This window comes from Lygodium microphyllum, chromosome 21, assembly GCF_053477565.2.
Source record: "Lygodium microphyllum isolate KBCC chromosome 21, Lygodium_microphyllum_v1.1.10, whole genome shotgun sequence".
NCBI lineage: Eukaryota > Viridiplantae > Streptophyta > Polypodiopsida > Schizaeales > Lygodiaceae > Lygodium > Lygodium microphyllum.
The window spans coordinates 140,026,129-140,033,851 of NC_141155.1; positions in this window are offsets into that span (position 1 = coordinate 140,026,129).

Here is a 7,723-nt window from a genome sequence, read left to right on the forward strand (position 1 = left end):
TTGCCTTTGCCCTTACTATGCATAGTATAGAGAACATCTTGGGAAGGATCTCCTTGAAAAGACTTTAATGAAAACCAGGCTGGATGTTTTTTAATATTTTGTTGGGTTTTTGAAAGGTCAAGAGAGGAGCTAGATGCAGTATGAGAAATTATATTTTTTTGTTTTTGTTGGAGAGTAATAAGAAGTTCAATATTACTGAGTTGCTGACTAACCTGAGCTAGTTGTTCGCTAAGATTGTAGAGAGAATGGCTTTGCCAGTTTATGGCCATATCTTGCTGAGAATAATTACCCGAAGATGGAATGATGAAGGGGGCCCCAATTACTTCTGTGTCTTGAGCATAGAATGAAGTCGGTTGCGTCTGGAGGACATTTAGAGTAGATGAGGTGGACGCAGATTCTACTAGCTTTCGACAGTGAAGGCATTGTAAGCCATTTGTAGTCTTCTGGAGATCTTCATGTGTGCAGATGGGAGGCCTAGTATGAAGCTTCTGTATCGCTGGAACTGGAGGCCTTGGCAGAATCTGTTGTTGTTTTCCCTTTGAGGATCGAGCCATAGCATAGTTGTTAGTAGCAATTTCTTTGATTGATATAGGTGTTGGAGGCAACATCTCATTCTTTTGTGTGATACTAACATCCATATCCCATTGCTCAGGGAGCTGGAGCTCGTACCAATTGATGACCTGAGGAGTCAGCCTTTCAGTAGTAGCATCTGTTTTCATGATTATGTTATGGCCTTTATCCTTAGGATCTAGGGAAAGTCCTTCAAGAACACTAGGGAGAGCAGTATTAACCAGACGAAGGACCACTCTATACTGGATTGCTAGATGCACACTTCCTGATTTCATTTCAAGACCTTGAGTTTGGAGTTTGAAAGTAAGGATCTCAAAGAAATATGGATCATCTAGAGATATGAGAAAATTAGGGCGAAGTTCCATATAGACTGGGCCATTGGATAAGGGAGACATTATCGCACCTACTAGCATATTTTCTAAGACTTTATGCCTAGTATCTAAGACAGCAGCTAAGGCTGTGACAGGTAGACGTTTTCAAAATAGAGGGACTAGTCCTATTGCTACATAGCCTAAATGCATGTAATTGTAACCCTTAGATTTTGCTTGTTGGGCAAATTCAGAGGGTTTTTCAAGGAGTTTGAGAAAATGACTATCTACCTGGCTATCTGAAATGGTGAAGTTACCCTTCTCGTCGACGTACATCGTAGAAGCTTTGAAAAGATGAAACTTTTCTTCATAGATCTCCGTAGGTCTAATGGCAGGGAGTTGCCACCTTGCAGCTGGTTTAGCCTCATCTATTGATAGAGCACTGTGCACGAGGGATTGATACTTCTTTGAGAGAGAGCGAGCAAGAGCCATAGTAATTTCGGAAGTGGACGATCTCGAATTGCAAGAGAACACCGGGACTTGAGCCAAAACGCCTACGCCACCACGGCCAATGGCAAACACGGCAATTATGCCCGTATAGGATCTCGAATTGCAAGAGAACACGACTCCAGAACTCGGAACACTTATGGCTCTGATACCAGAATTCAGAGCGAGCGCACGGAGACAGCAACACGAACGAAGAAAGCAAAACCAGACAGTAGACAGAGACCACTTGTTGTAGGAGACCAAGCCGATATGTATTGCATGAGGAGAATGAAGCTTCTTGTACAAGGTAGAGAAGGGTTCTTGAGGTAGGTGGATATGGCGGAAGGTATAGTTACAGGGTGAGTGGTAGGCTAGATGAAGAGGTAAGGGGCTTAGGCTAAAGTGGTAGAGGAAGAAGGAAGCTTGGGAGAAGTGGCGGAGGTAGCTTGATGGACAAGGTAGTCGGGAAGCTTGCAGAGGTATGGCGGATAGCTTCGTACGACGAGGGTATGGACAAGGGGGAAGTATGGAAGCTTGGAGTGGCGTGAGGGTAAGTGGAAGGAAGCTTGGAGAGGAAGGAAGCTTGAGAGAAAGGAAGCTTGGTGAGGAAGAAAGCTTGGACCTTATTTGTACCTTTGGTAAGATCTTTGGTAAGATCTTGAGTCGAAGGTGCCGGCTCTTGGTTCTTCAGGACACAAGTGGTTGAGCCACAAGCAAGAGTGGATAGTGATATTCTTTCGTCTTGTGGGTTGTGATCTTCTTTGCCCAAATTCTTGCCCTCCAATGGATGAAATGAAAACCAGGAAGGAGAAGAGAATGGTTGTTCTTTTCTCTTGCATAAGGGAGGACAATGCTGTTGGGGAAGAGGAAAAGAACGTGAGGTCTCATCTTCAATTCCTTCATGAAGATAGGTAGGAGGAGACTGCAGAGGAGCACCAGAAGACCGGGATGTACCATTCTTGGCTTGATCTTCACCAAGTAGAGTACCATCAAGACAAGACTGCAAAAGAATACCTGAATTCTTTTCCTTAGTGACAGGAAAAGAACCAAATGTGCAATCACCAGTTTGAAGCTTGGTTGAAGAACTAGTTGCAAGATCTCTGTGTTTGGCTTGAAGAGTAACAGGGAGAGACTGTTGGTGTATGTCAGAAGAAGAACTAGATAGGAAATGTTGGTTAGGATCACCATAAGAACTTGATGTAAGATTCTCTTGCTTATGGTAAGCCTGTAGTGGAGCATCAAGAGAATCAGGTGCGAGATGTTCAGTCCTATCTTTAGGAAGAAGGGGTTGGGCTCGTGGAGGAACATCAGCACTAGGGGAACCATATTGTATTGGTATAGTAGAGAGGTTAGATACAGTTGGAGAAGGAGAATATGAAACAGAGGGAGGAGTAGATACAGAAGGAGAATTAGATACAAGGCTGTTTTGTTCTACTAGATGTTCTATGTAAGTATTTTGAGTGCTAATCCTATCGGTAAGTATATTAATATAATCTTTAATAGATTGTATACTAGATTCTAGGTAATGTACATTATTGGGAGTTCTAGGGGTATTAGTACAGTGGTTAGGATAGGATGATAGCTCAACAGGATTATTGCTTAAGATAGGGTTTTTTGATTTTTTAGAGGAGTGGTTACGGGATAGAGATTCTAGGGAATTAGAAGGAGGAGAGGATTTACGTAAGAGATAATGAGGTTCAGTGCTAGTGCGAACCCTCTTAAGGATGTCACTGAAATTTACCTCATAGGTAGAAACTTCGTCATGCTTGGAATCCATTTCGTTCGTATGAAGTGCAGGCGGTTGTCGTCCAGAAGAAGACTCTGCTTCTTCATAAATGTTGGAGGCACGTGAACTCATCCGAACTTGAAACGAAGCCATATGTAATTTCGGAATGGACGATCTCGAATTGCAAGAGAACACCGGGACTTGAGCCAAAACGCCTACGCCACCACGGCCAACAGCAAACACGGCAATTATGCCCGTATAGGATCTCGAATTGCAAGAGAACACGACTCCAGAACTCGGAACACTTATGGCTCTGATACCAGAATTCAGAGTGAGCGCACAGAGACAGCAACACGAACGAAGAAAGCAAAACCAGACAGTAGACAGAGACCACTTGTTGTAGGAGACCAAGCCGATATGTATTGCATGAGGAGCATGAAGCTTCTTGTACAAGGTAGAGAAGGGTTCTTGAGGTAGGTGGATACGGCGAAAGGTATAGTTACAAGGTGAGTGGTAGGCTAGATGAAGAGGTAAGGGGCTTAGGCTAAAGTGGTAGAAGAAGAAGGAAGCTTGGGAGAAGTGGCGGAGGTAGCTTGATGAACAAGGTAGTCGGGAAGCTTGGAGAGGTATGGCGGAAAGCTTCGTACGACGAGGGTATGGACAAGGGGGAAGTATGGAAGCTTGGAGTGGCGTGAGGGTAAGTGGAAGGAAGCTTGGAGAGGAAGGAAGCTTGAGAGAAAGGAAGCTTGGAGAGAGGGAAGCTTCGAGAGAAAGGAAGCTTGGAGAGGCTTACGGCTATGGAGGAAGCTTGAAGCGGTAGTGATGGAAGCTTGAGGGAGAAGCTTGGGGAAGAAGGCTTACGTAAGGGAAGCTTGGAAAGGAAGCTTGTGTACAAGGGTAGCTTGGAGAGGAAGCTTGTGTAGAAGGGTAGCTTGGGGAGGAAGCTTGTGTAGAAGGGTAGCTTGGAGAGGAAGCTTGAGAGAGATGGAGTATACACGGGAAGCTTGAGGGATATGGAAGCTTGAGAAGATGGTGTATACAAGGGAAGCTTGAAGAGGGAGAGAGATGGAAGCTTGGAGACGAAGGTATGTGTACAAGGAAGCTTGAGGAAGAAGGTAGGTATGGCTTGTTGAGCACTCCCTAATAACTAAGTAATACTCGCGAAAGAAAAGAACTGTACAAGGGCGGAGAGCAACTTCACTCACAAACTCTAAAAACTTTACAAAAAACTCCACCCCCACTATGGATGAGAGATCCCCCTTTTATAGTTGCAAGAGAGTCCCTTTTTACAATAAAATAGATGGATATTTTATTCTAGAGAAAGAGTTCTCTAGAAGGTGGTTTTTTCTAAAACCATGGGAGCGTCACATGGTTTTCATGTGAGATGGTTTTCCGTATGGGGCCACATGTTTTTTCACGTGGGAGAGTACGATTCCCATACGAATTGTCTTCTTGGCTTTTTCCATGTGCCAACTCTTTAGGTTTTGTATTTGTTACCATGTATCTTTTCAAAAAGATTTTTTGTACATGGTATTTTTTGTCCATAGGTTAAAGAGGTGATTTTCTTGTCCTATGGTATCCTTTTGTCCATCTATTGCTTTATTTTGCATCCTTATTATTTTTATTACAACCATGCATCCATGCATATTTCTATTCTTCTGACAAGACTTTGTTATGCATGGCTTGTCCCTTTAATTCTTTGTAAATGTGCTTTTGTGCATGGTTTGGAGCTTCAAAAAGAAGTATGGCTCCAATTTTTATATAGGACAAGTTATGAATGTGCATGTGTAATGTGCACATTTCTTTGCACTTATTTTCTGAATCCTCCTAAGGGTTATTTTTTGAATCAAATGTGAATGTTCACATTTGCCCAACTCTTTTTGTACCCTTTTGAGGATTGTTGCATGCTTTTTCTTCCTTCCAACCTTTTGCTAACATGTGTATTTCTACACATTTGCTCACCTTTTGTTCTTTTAGCATGCTTTTGGTTCCTTCCAAGATTTTTGCTCAAATGTGTATTTCTACACATTTGCTCACATTTTGGATCCTTTTGGAGGACTCTCTTTCCCTTCTTCATTAATGGAAGCAAAGTAGGTTTTTTATCAATGGGGCTGTGTGTGCTTAGGATTATTTTATCTTTTGAATTCGTGGGCATGACAGTCACCATTGTAGGGTGTTGTAGAGGGCCAAAAGGAATTTGTCTTGCGAAGGATACATCTTTGGAGTGTTCCATGCTTGATTGGGGTTGTTCTTTTGCATGGAACCCTTTTGGATTGCTCTTGCCACGAGCCTGTTCTGGGATCAGAAGGAAGAGAACCCCTGGGTCACCATCTCTGTAAACTACTTTAAGGGATTCCCACCATCTTCGGAGATCGCCTTTTAAACCAAAATTAGCATACATAGAAAAGCGTTGAATGCTTATAGGGAAGAGCACCGTGTATGCAATGTTGGTTTGCGCATATGGCAGGGATGGCCAAGCTAATGGATATGCCCCTACTGAAAGCATACTTGGAGTTAGAAATGGAGTATGCTTATCTCCAAGAAATGCGTTGAAGAGACAGTCAGACTCGCTGATCATCAGAAGCAGGTTTTCGTCGGAGTCTGCATAGTCGAGGGCACCCACATAGTCTTTATTGTCTTCAGTGTCCCATCCTTCACAGCTTCTTAACTCTATAGAACTGGGTGGATCATAATCCAGTCGGTTATAAGTAGGGCATCCCATTGTGCGAGGATGGTGCGGGATATATTTAGGAGCATACTGCAGGACGTTAGTGGAGCCAAGGACAGTATTACCATAGTTAGGGTTGTATGGATATGGGCATTCATATTCGTCATCTCCATAGTAATCCCAACCAGGATCATTGCCAAGGTCATTTGGTCTGGCTTGGGCTTCACAATTTTCCCAACCAGAGTCATCCGTCCATTGAGCACAGATATCACAAGTACTTTGCCCTTCAGTATGAAGCTGCTGGAAGTTCTGTGGGTAGTTACCTTCTAGTGGCCAAGCAAGGTCATCCTTGACTGCATAGTTCAGTCCAGGATCAGAGTCTTCCGAGCTTGACAGGGTGTCAAGCGAGCCATCTTGGTATTCAATGTTTTGCCAATGGAGAGTATTCATTTTACATATGTTGGCCCAATGGCAAAACTCCTTTTCATCCTCCGTTAGAATAGTTCTCTTAAAAGGTGTTGGAGGAAAATAAGGAAAGGATGAAGTCTCACCATCAGATCTCGTTGTCGCTCTGTGATACTTCTTCTTTTCCTGCACTGGTTCCTCGATGATGTCACCATCGGATTTGGATGTGGCATCTTGATTCTTCTTCTTCTTCTTTTTTGCTAGCTCTTCACTCTTTGGTCCATAGTTGGCTAGCATTGCAGGCTTTGAGATTTTTATGTTAGATTGCTTTTTCAAGCCAATGTCTGCTTCAGCTCCTGGAGACCATTGATTGTCTCGGGGAGCTTCCTTGCTAGATTCTGGTAGGTCCTTTCCTTTGGTTTTGTCATTTGGAGAAGAAGGATTTATTGTGTAAAGCATGTCTTTAGGGATGGGCTTGTAGAAATCTTCTGGGGATATGATAGAGTCAGAAGGTAATGATTTCTCTTCTTCTGTCAAAATGGGATCAAGAGATTCGAAACCCATTTTTCCCCCTCTGATGCAGTTTACATGAGACTGCATAGTTGCCCCTTTGGTTGTTCTCAGATTTGGAAAAGACTTTTGGGATAGGATTTTACCTTTTGCCTTTGGAGGAATTGTCTTTTCCAGGTGTAGATTCAGCAGCCAGAATCATTCTGAGAGAGGGTGAGGCTTTCTCCATCCTTCGTCTGACGAATGCTTCCTCAGGTTATTGATAGATTCTTCTTTCCATTCATCCCAGGCTTGATCATATTCTTCTCTGAGCTGGGGAGAGGAGTGGGAGCTGAGGTCGTTGCCCAGGATATCATAGAGTGTTTCATCCCATTCTCTTTCTTGCCAATGCCTTAGATCAATGTGGTAGACCTCTTGTTGGTGATGAGGCGTATCTCTGTAGCAAAGGCCTTTTAGATCTTCTCGGACCTGGATGGACTTTTTTGATGTATTTTCGGGATTGGACTCTTCAGTGAGTATCTCTCCATAGATACGAGAATCTTCCCAATGGCATCGCCTTTTTTCTGCTTCATATGTTCTTTCATCTAGAACTGGTTCGTCCAGAAAAGAGGCAATGAGAGGCCTGTCAGAGTAATCCTCTGGCTTGATTAGGTAATCTTCTAGGTTGAGAGGATATCTCTTAATGATGTGTGGTTTCTGATATCTCGCTTTGGGAAGCTCTTCCACATTTTCCGTGTTGTACCATGATCTTTGTTCATTGTCGGGGGACAATGTCCAAGATGTGGGGGGAGGAGCTCTAGGAGGCTGTCCACACATATACCACGGTTCTTGTTCATTGTCTGGAGACAGTGTCCAAGGTGTTGGAGGGACTCTGGGAAGTTTAGCAGAAACCTCTGCACTTTGCTTGCGGGGAGAGAACTTAAGCACAGTCATGTTAGTTGGGGAAGAATTAAGAGAGAATATGTCTTCCTCAAATTCTTCCTTACTACTCCCGATTATCTCCTTGTTTTTTCCCTTATTATGCATCATGTAAATAATTCCCAAATCCTT